The 16,085-nt window shown below is 38.6% G+C and overlaps 1 protein-coding gene across 6 annotated transcripts in view; it reads left to right on the top strand.

The window, feature by feature from the left end:
* Positions 1 to 16,085, top strand: part of esr2b (estrogen receptor 2b) — a 181,261-nt gene that overhangs the window by 111,796 nt on the left and 53,380 nt on the right. Inside the window, exon 1 of one of the 6 annotated variants that reach the window (XM_055005588.1) lies at positions 11,367 to 11,570. The exons of the other annotated variants lie outside the window; for them this stretch is intronic. The gene's annotated coding sequence lies outside the window, so the exon portion shown is untranslated. Of the gene's footprint in view, positions 1 to 11,366; positions 11,571 to 16,085 lie in introns of those variants that run through there. 6 annotated transcript variants of the gene reach the window in all.

Below are 16,085 nucleotides of genomic sequence, written 5' to 3' on the forward strand. Positions count from 1 at the left end.
TAGTTTAATATCTATCGAAAATTAAAGAATTGATTTGAAATTGTGCACAAATTCCCAATTCGGGTCAGACTTGAGCCCGGCTTCCCCTCCAGCTCTACCGAGGTGATTCGTTCGGTTTCCTCGGTACCTGCTCTCTGCTCAGCTCCGTCATTTAGGAGATAAATCTGTACAGATATAATGATTCATCAGTCCCCTCCTGACCTAACCTGAGTTTCACTTCAGAGTACATGCAGCTGAATATTCAGCCCATTACAGGAGTAATAGGCAACCGCCAGATGAAAGCGCAGGGAATCCAACCTCCTCTCCCGGTTTGTCATTACCGCCAGAGCAGCCGGAGCACAGAGGGCCGAGGAAACTAATTCAGACATGATTAAGGAAGGGAAAAAAATGCCCAAAAGATGATTCAGCTTGCATTTGCAAAGAATCCGGACTCCACATCGGTGCAGAAACTTTAGCCGGACACGTGATTCGTTCGCTCAAACACACAGTGCAGTTCGCGGCCTTTTCTTCCCACACAAACACAATTCCCAGTCGGAGGGGGAGGACGCTTTTTCTCTTTTCTCTCTCGCTGGTTTTCTCTCTGTGCTACTGGAGCAAAGGCTAAAGGAGACGAGAGGGAACACACAGTTCCTCCTTCACTCAGGATTTTTGTGGAAATAGTCTGCTGGTGCTGCTCCGTAGCATCAGGCTGCCAAGTGTGTCGCCGACTAATACGGCAAAATAGAATTATCAGAAGATAATTGAAGTAGGCAGAGAAAGAATCTAAGTATCAGAACAAGTATTCTGTATTTGAAAAGGAATGAATCATCTGAGACAAGCTGGACTCTCTCCAGGCTCCATTTCTTCCTTCTTTGCTGCACTCTCCTCCAGCTCTGTTGTGGATTATGTTCAGTACGTCACGTTTCAAGCATTCAAACACTCCGGACAAGAAACCAGCAGCAGCTGAACATTAGATTTCCATCCACGTAGGGTGTTTACGCTGCTGTCTCAACATAATCTACACAAATCAGTTGAAACAAGTCGTTTTAAGAGCAGATTTGTTTGGATTAAAGCTGCTAATAACTCATATTTTATACTTTATGGCCAATATTTTGGTTGGTTTGACACCTGTTTTGTCTATAGATTTAAAAGTTTAACCAGAACTTCTTTGATCAGCAGTAACTCTTCAACCTGTTGGGTTGATTGATGTTTTTGCTGAGAAAAATGACCCATAAGTCTGATTTAGACACTTAAACCTTCTAATTTTAAGATTTATTGCTGTTTTTACTCAGCAATAATTAGGTTGAACATCCCCATCATACTGTTTGTAGACTGAACAGACCGTCCGAGGGGGTTAGAAGAAGAATGGTCTAACCCACAACCCAAATACAATGTTACTGCAGCACTTCAACTGTTAGATCATTGTTAAAAACACAAAACTTTGAACCCATTTTTCTCAAAATGTACAGAAACTGAGTTAGACCACTCTGCTTCCAAACCCTTCAAGTTAAAGTATAAAATCTCCCAGAACTGTTTTAATCAACAGTAAGTCTTGAAACTGTTGGTTGGATCGATGTTTTTACTGAGTTGCAAGATGTGGACCAAGGTCCAAACTTTGACAATCCCTTAGTGAAGCCTTTGCCTAGAGTTGGACTTGGGAAACTTTGACTCCAGGATTTGTGACATTGACTGTTCACAAACTGTGAAGCAAAGAGCAGAAGAATCCTCCAACCAGACATGATCTCATACTGCCATTGGGAAGTTTGAAAGTTTCACCAATATGTCGGTTTACATTCAACAACCCTGGAACAATGCAGTCACTAGCTACAATATGTGGGTTCCCATTGTGCTGCTAAAACAACACTGACCCTTCAGGTCATGGACCTCTTGTAGTGTTCTGTAGGGGTGAACCAGGATATTGGTAAGAGATCCATTGGGTCTTGTAGGTTGTGGGTTGGACCATCATGGTTCAGGCTTGTTTTGTTGCTTCTTATGGATGTTTGGGTCAATAGTTAGGTTAAATGTTTTATACGTGAAAGTGTCACAGAGCAGCTTTAATCAATGGTACTTCTTGAAATCTCTGTTGGTTTGATGTTTTTGTTGGAGTAAATTACCCATTTTTAATCCTGATTTAGTTGTTCAGACACTTAAACCCTCTTCTATCTGAATTTGCAGCTGTTTTTGCATGGTGTGAACCTGGTTGAATACATTGTTCTGTAGGATGCTCAATCAGTTTGACATCTGGGGACTTTCTAAGTTTGGTCAATGCTTTGAGCAAGAAAAAAAACCCTTAAAACTGGTTGGGATTCAGAGGTTAACTGCAGGTTTTGAAACTTTCCTGCAAAACAATCAGATGTTTTACGAGCCCATCCACCACCCTGACCTCCACATCGTTATCATCTACACGAAAGTCCAACTATTTCCTACACTGGCTCACCTAGTTAGTACTGGAAAAACCCTAAATCATGGCAACTAATTCCCAATGACAAAAGGGATAAACACGCTTAATTAAAACCTCAGTTATTATTTGAATTTCTGGTCCGACAGAGCAATTTATTATGCTTTTACAACTATCCTCGAACAGATCGTCACCAGTCAGCACAGACTTTTAGTTTAAAGGACAAAATCACTTTCATTTACCCTCCTGACCCTCTGCAGTGGCCTCAGAAACTATTTTAAAAATGTCAAACAAGCTTCGCAGTTCACCTCGCTTAACTGATCTCATTTGGACCGAGAAATATGCGACCCGGAGCCTGCAGAGCTCCTCAGCTGCATGTTGATGGGAGGTCAAAGAAAGAGAGGCAGCTGAGATGAAGCAGGATGACCTTATACTTCTGAGATGTACTTGGAAAATGTAAATCAGAGATAAGAATCAAATCCGGTGACTGTGAGTCGCTAGTTTCACATCGCTGCGAAGTCACGCTAAGGTTTAATCTGATCGCGTTTTTTAAAAGCAACACCTACGCAAAAAGACTAACAGCAATAAATGGGATTAATTGTGAAACTTTAACGTGGCTAGTTGGTGAATTAAGCACTTTACTGGAGTAATTATCGTCTCCCAGAACACCTGAAAGGTTTTGAAAGTGATGTTTACACGTACAGTTAGCTTTAAAATGTATTAATGCTGACAGTATTATTTAAAGGTTTGGCCTACTGTGGTAATGGAGTCTGAACTATAGATGATTTGTGAAACCAAAACGAAAAACATATTTTAAAGTTTGTAATCAAGGACAAACCAAAACTGCTTTAAAGGTAACTCTGTACAGTGGCAACCCCAAGTGGCAGCAGCGGGTAACTGTTGGAAAACTCAACTGGTATCTTTAAACTAGTAAGACTCCGGATGGGGTTACTAACACAAAATGTTTTTTAAAGCTGAAAAATGGAATAACTTGGTGACATGCGTCACATTATCACACCTGGACATATCAGCAGTGAAGTTTCCTGTCATCTTTGGGTGTGTTCGGTGTTTTAATATGGTCCAGAGCGCCAAAATGACAGCAAAATGTACCGGCGATAGACTCTTAATCGGTAGCAACAAGGAAGTTGTTCAGTAGTTTCGCTGAAGTGCATCAGATGCAAACTGCCTCGAAAAAGCAAAGTTTGCTTGAATGAACAAACTTCCAACGTGCTCTCTACCTAGATCATAACCAGCCAGTCATATCCTTTCATAATAAAGTTCCTTCACTATTTCCTGTGGTTTCCGTGCGGGTCTTCCAAGGCAGTCTGCCTGGTCTTGTTGCATCCGTCCACACCTGCAGATCTCTATTGGTAGAGGGTGCAGTTAATAGTTGCCCCTTTGAGATGGGATTTGCACTTTAAAAATATACAACCCTGTTTCCTGCCATAACCTCCACCTAAGGAATGGACTTGCCTCGTGCTAGGGCTAACGGACTTTACGTTGGGGTGAAAGTCTCCATTTGTTGATACCTGATCCTTACTATCCCTTCAGAACCTTAAACTCCTGTGCTTCATCCTGGTCGTCCTCCATGCAGCCCCAGGTTCCTTTATGTAAACTGAATTTAAGCTGAGATCATTCCTTCGTCCTTATTTGTTTTTATTCACGTCTAAATTTGTTTATGATGTCACGTTTCATTGATAGAAGCAGGGATATCTTTGATACAGTCAACCACTTCTTCATGAAATATCAATCAAATCTGATGGTAATTTAATAAACTACTGAACCAATATCAGCCAAGACCTTGTTTAAAGACAGCTGCTTGGTAGTTCCTAAGTTCTGCACCTTCATCGTCCACATTTGACATGGCTGTACCATGAACCAAGTTTGACATATCCAGGCTTTCTTTGTGTTAGCCGGCTAAACAAAACCCAAGACCTCAACTCACGATGGTGGTTGTTAAGTTTCTTACTGGGCTGTTTATATTGATCAGTTAAATAGATCAGCTCTTTTGGAAGTTTGGTTGCATCAACAGACTCCAAGCACACTCCCTCCTTGGCTTAAAAACGGTCATATTTCTTAGAAATGGAGTGTACCAGTGCAAAATGACAGAAAAAGTGCAGTGAAGAGGAAATTGTGGATAAAAAAGGACAATTCTGCTTCCCAATATAGCATCTTTTTGGTAATTTGAAACCAAACCGCAGTGTGTGAACTTTGCAGGGAAACTGTTCCAACCCAAAGTGGGACAATAAACATGTTGTACCATCGTAACCGCCTCCACATCTAAAAAAAAAACATGACGAGAGGAACTCTGCAACAACACCATCTGACAGAACACTCTAATTGTAGCTGCACTGCTAAAGATATACTACCGCTGAGTGTTGTTAGAAAGTTTGACTTCAGAAAGCTTCTCAATGCCGTTTAATTACACGAACGTTCAAAAGTTTGGGGTCACCCAGGCAATTTGATGTTTTCCGGGAAGACTCACACTTTTATTCAGGTGCTAGCATAACTGCACAAGGGTTTTCTAATCATCAATGTGCCTTTCAACACCATTAGCTAACACAATGTAGCATTAGAACACAGGAGTGATGGTTGCTGGAAATGTTCCTCTGTACCCCTATGGAGATATTCCAATAAAAATCAGCTGTTTCCAGCTAGAATAGTCATTTACCACATTGACAATGTCTAGACTGGATTTGTGATTCATTTAGTGTTGTCTTCATTGAAAAAAAAAAGCTTTTCTTTCAAAATTAAGGACATTTCTAAAGACGGAACTTCCCCATCTTTATTCAGACTAAGGGGAATCTGTAGAAACAGTCTGCATTGGTTAAATTCACATTGAAATTGTTCAAATCAAATTCAACCTTGCTTTCTAATAGCCTTCATTAAAATAAGTGGTTAAAGATAATTATCAGTACCTGCTTTTGCATCACACTTTAACAGGCTTACCACCTGTTTCTTTGATGTTCTTCCACCACTTCATCAGGATTTACCCTGTTTCTTTCATTGGCCTCGTCTCGCATTCCTCCCAGGAAGTGATAATTTCTGAGAGGATGATCTGTCTGGATGTTTTCTAGCATCTGCATGTGGCTTTCAGATCATCATAGCTGTGGTTTCTGGGAACTTCATTTACTTCCACAAGTCAAGTTTCAGCTCCTAGTCCCTTTGCTAGCAGGTCAGAGGTGGTGTTTCTGGCAGCTGTTGTTGGTTCGTTCAAGATGTGTTGTTGGATATAAAGTAGTCAGAAAGTAGTCAGAACAGAATTAAAGCAAGATAATCAGTATGTTGAGTATCTCATGGAAGAATCTTTGCAATTTTGGTATTTTTCTGTGCATAGAATAACCTGTGCAATATCGTTATTTTCCAAATTCAGAGACATCTGTGCAATTTCTGAATTTCTGCATACGGAAGAATGTGCTCAATATCAACAGCACTTATGTACGTTTCTCATTTTCAATTGATTTTTGCATCATCCCCTTTCATTCTGTAAGATAGCTGATACCCCTGCCACTCTGGGATTAATCTTAAACACAAAAGCTAATCAGGGATGTAATATCTGTCCTGTCCTGTTGTGTGATGAATCACTTTGATGCCAGTTCCCTTCATCCTTTTTTTAATATCCACACAGAAATCCATTATTCTGACCTTTAGGTTGCTCTTGTATATCTCTGGTGTGCAAAATTCAACCACTTCTTTATGAAAAATGAATAAAATTGGCCACCTTAATGTAAAGAAAGCCACCTGATTGATCCTTAAAACCAAAGTTTGATACTTTCATCAATCACATTTGACAACCTGAGGCCTACTGTGAGGGAAGTTTAACATATCAAGGCTTTTTTTGTGCTAGCTGGCCACACAAAAGCTTAAACCCCAATCAGAGATGATGGATATCACAACAGCTGGTATCAAGTTTCTTCTGAGGCTGTTTGTTTATTCTTTTTTTAACAGTTTTTGTGGAAGATGTGCAGAGATTACCAAGAAACCATGACAAACACCTGCCTCTGTTACCGCCATCTCTAACTGCTCGTCTTTAAGCGTACAACAACAGCAATGTCTTTATTTTCAAAGTCTTTGGTTACCTTTAGAGTACTGAATGGACACTATTATATAACGCAGTACAAAAACACCACGCAGCTGAGAATCAGAAATGACCACAAAGTTGAAAGGATACAAAATTGTGTTGCAGCGCTGTTAGATTACTGTAATGCTGTATTTTTCACACAGACTCAAGGTCATGCCAACAAAGGAGGGAAAAAAATCATACAAAAGTGCTCAAAATGTTGACGAATATGAGGTTTTTTTTATTCTAAAGAAGCTGGCATTTCTGATAGATCTGGAAAACAGCTTAAAATCTTGTCCTGCACTCCAGATTCATTGGAAATTAAGGTGCCAGATATGGTAGAAGACAATTTCCTGGATGCCATTGTGTAGAATTACAGCAATACTGCATTAATACTATACAGAGGAACTCAACAATCTGACTTGATAAGGATGCCTCTCTTGAAAATGAATTTTTTTACCTTGTTAATGTGTCCATATGGAGATTAGAATCACTTTTTATTCCACAAGGGAAGCTGGAATTTTCCATATATCTGGAAGAAAGCTTAAAATCTTGTACTACACTCCAGAGTTTTTGGACATTAAGGTGTCAAATATGGTAGAAGACAATTTCCTTGATGCTACTCAATAGAATTACATCAGTATCTATGCTTTAAGTGTACAAAGGAACATAACAGACTGACTTTTCACGGCAAACTCTACTTGAATTTCCCTCAGGATTAATAAAGTATCTATCTATCTATCTATCTATCTATCTATCTATCTATCTATCTATCTATCTATCTATCTATCTATCTATCTATCTATCTATCTATCTATCTATCTATCTATCTATCTATCTATCTATCTATCTATCTATCTATCTATCTACAGTTTTTTACGATGTGAATGAGTCTATATGGTGACTAGAATAGCGTTTTATTCAAAGGAGGAAGATGGAACTTTCCATATATCTGGAAAACAGCTTTAAATCTTGTAGTGCACTCCAGATTCATTGGAAATTAAGGTGTCAAATATGGTAGAAGACAATTTCCCTGATTCCACTGAGTAGAATTACAGCAGTGTCGTGCTTGAAGTGTACAAAGGAACATAACAGACTGACTTTTAAAGGCAAACTCCACTGAAAATCCATTTTTTTTACTTCGTTTACAGGTCTATATGGTGTTTTTTATATGTTAGAAACCACATCATGAGTAAAATGCTCAGTTAAACACCATATTCTGGTGTTTACTGAACATTTCCACCTTGAAAGTGAAGCATATGGACAAGACGTTCAGGGTTTTATATGGCTCAGACTTCACAACCAGTTCTGTTAGCTTGCAGAGTTGAGCTTTCTGCATCATTAATCTTCTTTAGAACCAGTTTTCAGTTTGATAATTTCAGAAACAACTTGCCCTCGTGTAGCATGCAGTAGCTTACCGTGTTTCTTGGAAGGGTTGGTGGATAAAGAACCACGGATGTCAAAGATCTTCAGATACAACAGCAGAGTCATATGTCAGTCATTTAAAAGCATAATATATTATTTTTTAATGGGAAACTTCTAAATACGTAACTTTGACTTACAGAATTTAGTTCTTAGAGGTTTAATCAACTGGAGAAGGCCTTCAGACATAAGCAGAGAATAAACAGCAGAAGTCACTTGAGGATAACTGTGGTCTCGTCCGTTATGTTGCTCCAAACAACAGTAGGAAGCCTTGTGCATGGTACCCAAAAAAAAGACAAGAGTGTGAAGTAGCTGCAGCCATAAATATCCAAACAAGTGAAGTCTAACAGTGATGAATGGGGCTCTCGTGAGGCGACGTAATTTAATAAGCGAACCAGAAACGAGGCTGCGCTAACAACCAGCCAACAGCGGGTAAGACTCCAGGTTCACAGTCGGTTTGAGGTTATTGAGTTCACTGTAGAGTGTTGAGTTGATGGTGCATATAGTAAGAAATCAACTGTTACGTTCAATAATTGTGCTAATTCTGATTATTTGTCATCAAGGAGACTGATAACTGGTATTTAAAACTGATATAATTTTGCATCTTAGTTTCAAAATTTTGAAAAAAGCAACAACCCCAACACTAAACTTCATTGAAATACCTTTGTTTAGTTATGTTTATACCTACATATACAATCAGTAACAGCAGTTTGAATCCACTGTACCTCATGGCAGTCTAGACTTTCCAATGATTCCTATAACTCTGAATTTTCTTTGATGGACTCATTGAATCACATCCATTTTGGTTCTTTTGGAAGTTTATTGAAGTTCTTCAGGAAATACAAAAAATCTGTGAGTCAAAAATATACATGCAGCAATTTCAATCATCAGTTGTTGTCTTGTAGAAAATTGAGTTTATCAGAGTTTCTTAGTGACATGGTCTCTTCCCTTCCTGTGAGATATTACGATTGACTACAGCTGGTGACTCCTCTTAATACTCCAATTTAAATAGGATTCATTTACATTTTGTTTCTTTCATAGATTTATCAAAGGTCTTTTGGAGATATGACAAAATCTGTTGGGTCAAAAATATACATACAGTGATGCTAATATTTGGTTAGATTTGTCCATTTTCACCACAGTTCGGTTCTTTTGGTTCCTGTATACAAGGTACTAGTTTATCTTTGACTCCTCTGGACAGAATTGGTGCAGTTCAACTACATTTGTTTTACTTGTTTCTTCAGGTTCTTGATGGGTTTAAGTCAGGATTTTGAGGAGACCAGTCTAGAACCTTCATTCTAGCCTGATTGAACCATTTCTTTACCACGTCTGATGTGTGTTTGGGCTCATTGCCTTGTTGAAACATCCAACTGTGTCCAAGATCAACCTTCTGATGATGGTTTTAGGTTTTCCTGAAGAATGTGGAGGTGATCCTCCTCCTTCTACATTAATTCATTTACTTTGTGTAAAGCTCCAGTTCCACAGAGCATGATACTGCCACCACCATGCTTGATGGTAGGTTTGGTGTTCTTGGGATTAAAGAAAGACTCATCCCAGACAATCTTAAACCAGTCTGAAACTAGTCCTAAAAAGGTCTAAAACCAGGACCAAAATCAAACCTAACCCCAAAAAAATTCAGGACCAGTCAGAATCGTCTGAAACCAGTCCTAAACCAGAACTGAAAGCAGTTTTAGAAACAGTCTGAAATTGGTTCTAAAAAAAGTCAAAAACCAGTACAATATCAGGACCAAAACCAAACCTAAACTTCTCCTAAAAGAAAGTCCAAGACCCGCCTAAGACGACCTAAGACAGTCTGAAACCAGTCCTCATCCAGTCTTCATCCAGGACCAGATCCAGAGTGAAATAAATCCTAAACCAACTTTAAATCACATCCAAAACCAGGAGAACCAAGACTGAAACCAAAGATAAACCAGTCCCAAGAAAGTCCAAAACCAGTCCAAAATACAGTCTGAAACCAGGCCATAAACATGATACTTCCACCTCCATGCTTGATGATAGGTTTGGTGTTCTGGGGGTTAAGAGCCTCACCTTCAGTTTTTGTTCCGACCACAGAACTTTCCTCCAGAAACCTTTTCTTTGTCCATGTGATCAGTAGAGCTTTAAGGTTCTGCTTCTAGAGGAAGAACTTCCTTCTTCATGGATCCTCTCAGCTCATGTTGATGTAAAACCCTGTGGACACTGACAGCTGTTTTCCAGCAGCTTCTCATTCATTCAGACCTGTTTTCTGATGATTGTTGGTTGACTCTTGACCATCCTGACCAGTCGTCTCTCAGCAGCAGGTGATTGTTTGTGTTTTCTTCCTGATGGTGGCAGTAACACAACTGGACCATGAACTTTAGACTGACAAACAGATGATTTTGGATCTGAAGCTGCTCTGAAATGACTCCAAGTGACTTTCTGATTTGCTTTTTCTGATCTTTGCTGAGCTCCTCAGACTAATGAGTGGATCTAATGGGTTCTATTTAAATTGGCTCAAAGGAGTCATCAGCTGTCGTCAATTATAATCACTCATGAGAAGTTCAGAGGTTATAAAACTAAGAAAACTTGAGTAACACAACTTTCTGCATCAACAAAACTTATATTTCAACTTGCTGCATGTATATTTTTGACACAATTTATCATATTTTCAAGAAAACCTAGAATACATCTATGAAATAACCTTAATGTATGATTGCTTTTAATGATGAAGACTCATGTTTCAATGATTCCGTCATCGAAAACAACTTAAGACTACCATAGATGGTCTTTACAGATAAGATAAGATAGATAAGTCCTTTATTTCTCCCCACGCCAGGGGAAATTCACATTGTTACAGCAGCTTATGTAGCAACAGACAACGTAATAGAAATAAAATAATAATAGAACAGTAGTAATAATATTTACAGTATGTACAGGGATGAGAAATAAGGATGAAATAGTGCAGTAGTGACACACTATAAGACAATGCAGTATAAAGTAGCTTAAAAAACAAGTTTAAAAAATGCAAAGATGTAGCAGTGCAATAATGTCTGTGCAAATTTTACGGTTTGGGATGATATGATATGAGTGCAATATACATACAAATGTATGGAAGCAAGTTTTATATAGAAAATGGACATAGTTCGTAAAAGATGCGTGTTAACCCGGTTTAACCTACTTTTTCTTGATTTTTTTACGGTGCTCTGGAGCCCTTTTGGCCTCCTGCTTTTATTGTGTTCCATCTTTATTAATCATTAACTCTGAGCAGCTGAACGCAGCAGAGAAACCACAAAATACAGATCAAGTTTTGCGCGTAAAATCACCAAACAGGTTTTTATTATCGTTATTTTATAACTGCTGAAGGAAACCGAGCGTGTGGCCTTTAATTCCGGGGTTTCCAGCTCCATATGTCCCGGTGACCCTCCTCATCCTCCTCCTCGGTGCGCCGCCGCCGGGCAGCTCTCCAACCAGGCGGGGCAATGACGTCTCCAAGCGGCCAAACCTCCGGGCTGCTCCGCGCCGCTGCAGATGGGAGGAAATATCAGAGACACGCCGGGAATGAAGAAGTTCTGGGAGGAATACCGCGGAGGAATAAGCGATCTGGGGCTCTAGTTTCACTTTTTACGCGTTTCCATTTGTCCTGCTTCCTGCGCTCTGCGGAACGTTTTGCGGCGCGTTTTGGAGGCGCAAAGACGCGACAGAAGTCCAGCTGATCTGCTGCTCAGATCTCAGGTCGGTGCTTCAACTCGTGTTTGTGGTGTTTTTTTAATGAAGGAAGTGTAAACGCAGACAGAAACACCTGCTTGAAGGTGTTTTTTGTTCAGGCAGCGGCAGAACTTCACTGTTTAATTCATGCGGACTGAAGTTTAAAACGTGTTTATCTATTTTTGTCATTGTGTTGGACTTTTAATGCAAAATAAGTCTCATTTAATTGATTTAAACCAACCAACTGTGATTTTTAAAAGCCATTCATTTTTATGAAGCTCCTTCAGATATGACAGCAGCTGGCTGCAATGTGCAGAATTATTTGATAAATTCACATAAAAACACTGTTGTGGAGCTTTAAAGCCATTTTCCAGGAATGTTTTGCACAATATCCCACGTAAAAGAGTTAAACGCTCATTTATTAAAACAAAAAAAAATAGATAAATTCAATGAATTTCCCTCTAACACAAGGATCGAACTCAAATTAGACGCCCAAACCTTATTTATTTTCCTGTAAATGCAGGAGAGGTTCAGTTGATTTGTGCTTCAGAAGCAACACAATGAATGAAACTTGTTTATTTCTGCTTCTGCAGCATTTTGTCAGTCTGGATTTTAGATATTTCATTTGCACTTTCCAGATCCTGTCTTCCTCTTCAGCCTGTGTTCTGGTTGTCTTCAGGTTGGGGTTACGCCCTAAAATTTCCATTTTTCTGAGCAGTTACTGACTTTTTTATTCATGGTGGCTTAAAAAACAGCAACTAATTAATCTAGAAGAGATAAAGAATTGTTTGTGGGAGGTAGAAACAGCCTTGATTCATTCATTTTGAACCCTTTTGACTTCACATCTGTCCAGTGTTTCAGCCAGATTGGCTGTTCGACTGAAATTTCCATTTTTCTGAGCGTTTTCTGACTTTGCATCAATGTTTGCTTAAAATAACCACTGACAAATAAGTATAGAAGACTTAAAGCAATGTTTATTGGAAAGAAAAAACAACCTTGAATCATTCATTTTGAACCTTTCTGGCTTCATATCCGACTGAAAATCCTCCTTCCTTTGTTTGGCTGCACCTCCTTCGGTCCTGCAGATGAAGGGAAGTTGAGACTTTTTGCAGCAAAATGAAAAACGCTTTAATCAAACATTTTAGGAAAGTCACCAAGCAACTGAAAGACCGGTAGTTTGTGCCCAATTTCAGCATCTTTAATCAATAAAACATCCTCGTTGTGAATGTTTTTCAGCAGTATTTGACAAAAAGAATCCTATAAACCACCAAAAAGAACTGAAATGAATGGAAACGTCTAAAAACTAGTCAATATTTTGCATTGGAATAAAGTTATAGAAGTGTGTAGAGAGGATATCCAACAAACTACATCTCATTTCCATCTTTTTTCGTGTTTAGTTTACAGTTAAAGTTCAATTATATCAACGGTTTTGCTGCTTTTTCAAATATACTCTGCGACCAGGTTAGAATTTCATGTTTCTCTGCAGCTGGCAACAAAGTGCAAGAAACCCCAAAAAAGAGCTGGAATAAATGGAAGAAACTGGTAGATATTTTGTATTAGAATAATATTATGGAAGTTTGTAGAGAGGATAAGTGACATTAAATGAAGTTTATTGAAAAACTACGTCTTATTTCCAGCTTTTCTTGTGTTGTTAGCGACAACAACAATTTTGCTTCTTCTTCAAAGATTTTCATGTTTTTCTGCAGCTGGCAAAAAATGACCCAAAATAAGTGCTATAAACCCCAAAAAAGAGCTGGAATAAATGGAATAACTGGTCGATATTTTGCATTAGAATGATGTTTTGGACGTCTCTAGAGAGAATAAGTGGCGTTAAATGAGCATTATCCAACAAACTATGTCTTATTTCCATCTTTTCTCATGTTTAGTAAAAAATGTGCTGTAAACCTCCGAAGAACAGTTTGAATGAATGGAAACATGCCACAACTCGTCAATAGATTGCATTAGATTGAAGTTATGGAAGTCTCTCGAGAGGATATCCAACAATATGCATCTTATTTCCATCTTTTCTCGTGTTTAGTTTGCAGTTAAAGGTCAATTCCATCGATGATTTTGGCGCTTCTTCAAAGAATTTCATGTTTCTCTGCAACTGGCAAAAAAAATGGCAAAAAAACTTGCTATAAATCCCCCAAAAAGAGCTTGAATGAATGGAAAGGTATCAAAAATAGTCAATATTTTGCATTAGATTATGTTAGTTATGGAAGTGTGTAGAGAGGATATCCAACAAACTACATCTTATTTCCATCTTTTCTTGTGTTTATTTGGCAATTAAAGGTCAATTTTATCAATGATTTTGCTGCTTCTTCAAAGATTTTCAGGTTTCTCTGCAGGTGGCAAAGAATAAAATGGCAAAAAAAATTCAAGAAATAGCTTGAATGAATCTAAACGTTTTTAAAAAATAATAAATATTTTGCATTTGAGTGAAGTTATGGACGTCTTTAGAGAAGATATCCAACAAACTATGGCTAATTTTCATCTTTTCTCGTGTTTAGTTTGCAATAAAAGGTCAATTTCAACAACAGTTTTGCTGCTTTTTCAGTTATACTCTGCAACCAGGTCAAAATTTGATGTTTCACTGCAGCGGGCAAAAAAAAAAAAAAATGCAAAAAAAGGTGCTTTAAAAACCAAAAAAGTGTGAATGAATGGAAACATGTCAAACAAAGTCGATATTTATTATTAGAATGAAGCTATGGAAGTCTGTAGAGAGGATAAGTGGCGTTAAATTAATCTCATCCAACAAACTACATCTTATTTCCATCTTTTCTCATGTTTAGTTTGCAATTAAAGGTCAATTCTATCAACAGTTTTGCTGCTTCTTCACAGATGTTCTTGTTTGTCTGCAGCTGATGTGCGTTTATGATGTGAAAAAGTCCAACATCAGGTGTAGATCGGTCTGTTCAGATCAGATTAGCTGCTGCTGGAGGTAAATTCCACTTCCGTTTCTCCGTTTTAAAAGTGTTCTGCGGTTTATTTTTAATCTTTACTCGGCCCTGTTGATTGGTTTATTGCTGCTCGCCAAGGATGTGATTCTGCAGCCTTGAGATGCTGTTGGTCTGATTTCCAAATACCGGATTCCTTCTCCGCTGGCCGTCGACTCCTCGGCGGGGGAGTCGGAGGTATGTGGAGGGGAGGACGGAGGGAAGTCCTGCCACCGCCACAAATAAGAGCATGTCCTCTTCCGCTCACTTCCCAAAGCATTCAAACCTCGCCAAGGTCACGGCGCTCGGTCCGATCAGACGGTCGGCCGCCGAGCTGGAGGGGAAAGTAGAACCGAAATAGAGAGTGGTTTCTAGGTGGAGGAAGAACAGGAAAGAAGAACAGTGGAGGAAGAACAGTGGAGGAAGAACAGTGAAGGAAGAACAGTGGAGGAAGAACAGGACAGAAGAACAGTGGAGGAAGAACAGGACAGAAGAACAGTGGAGGAAGAACAGTGGAGGAAGAACAGGACAGAAGAACAGTGGAGGAAGAACAGGACAGAAGAACAGTGGAGGAAGAACAGTGGAGGAAGAACAGTGGAGGAAGGAACTTTGTACAGTTTACAGACCACCTTTCAGTTGTGTGATAATTGAAGATAGAATAAGTAAACTTTTTACCTTTAGCTGGATTTCATTTCTAAGTCTGTAACTGACCAATGAATGGAGCCACAAACCAGTGATGTCACATCGTAACAGTTTCTTAGTGATACTGGAGAAGAACATTTGACAAAATTAGCTGAAAGTTTTTAGAAGAAATGCGTCAGTTTAAGATGTTTATGTGTTTTCAGACTTTTTGACTCATCACAGCAGCTTCAGTGTTTTTTAAACTAGCGGTCGACTTTTGTCAGATTCAGTTTTATCGCCAAGTTCGTTTGCAGAACATGACACGCTGACCAATACATTTTACAGGAGTTTTTTTTATATAATGGAAAAAGGCAGGTTTTGCAAGCCAATAGAATTTTAAGTAATAGAAAGCAATAAAAATATTTACAGTGTGCAGAAATGTGCAAATTATTCACCTGAAAATGTGCAAAATTACAAAGTTTGTAGTGTAAAATGTGCAATAAAACCCAATAATCCAGTAACCACCAGTAACCCAAACATCCGTCCTATAGAATTTATAATTATTTCTATATATATTCACAATGCTTAGACTTTATAATAACCTTTAATTATTGTAAATAACAGCACGACTTTGCCCTTTATTTCTGCTAGCAGCATGATTTGCAGGTTCATTTGCACATTAGTTTCCTCATTTTTCTTAAATTGAACATATGCGAGCTCCTTGAATTTCCCCAAGTTGATGAATAAAGTTTCTATCTATGTATCTAAAGAACTTTTATGGCTTTTTCAATGGCAGATGTTGATTATTTTAAAGAGCTTAGTGTCAGTTTGATGATGCTTTAGCAGCTCCAGTTTGTTCAACTTTAACCACATATCAGTGGATTCACAGAGATGCTAGTAGAAGAGCTGTAAAAGGAGAAGCCAATTCCTCATATTAAGGCTGCAGATTTCTCCTGAAGACACAAACGGCATCTCTGATGCTCTA

This window comes from Amphiprion ocellaris, chromosome 20 (assembly GCF_022539595.1).
Source record: "Amphiprion ocellaris isolate individual 3 ecotype Okinawa chromosome 20, ASM2253959v1, whole genome shotgun sequence".
NCBI classification, from domain to species: Eukaryota; Metazoa; Chordata; class Actinopteri; family Pomacentridae; genus Amphiprion; species Amphiprion ocellaris.